Source organism: Mycetomoellerius zeteki, unplaced genomic scaffold (assembly GCF_001594055.1).
Source record: "Mycetomoellerius zeteki isolate Tzet28-1 unplaced genomic scaffold, Tzet1.0 scaffold212, whole genome shotgun sequence".
Classification (NCBI taxonomy): domain Eukaryota; kingdom Metazoa; phylum Arthropoda; class Insecta; order Hymenoptera; family Formicidae; genus Mycetomoellerius; species Mycetomoellerius zeteki.
The window spans coordinates 48,939-49,214 of record NW_017257086.1 but is presented as its reverse complement, the minus strand read 5'-3'; positions in this window follow the sequence as shown (position 1 = coordinate 49,214).

The window sequence follows — 276 nt, the reverse complement described above, 5'->3', positions numbered from 1 at the left end:
TGCAGCATAGACTGATAAGAACTTTTCGTTACTGGATTGTGAATTCAAATTGCACAAAATTAAAAATAATTAATATTTATTAATATTTTAATAATGTTTCAGGAATATTAAAATATAATACCTAGGTTTATTATATAAGTGGACATATAACCTCTATAGAATACTCCTGTAATATTAAAAAAATATTTATGATATTTTCGAAATATTATAATAACATTATTTTAATTTTTTAATAATATTCATGTAACATTCTAGAAACATTTTGCGTTTATAGGG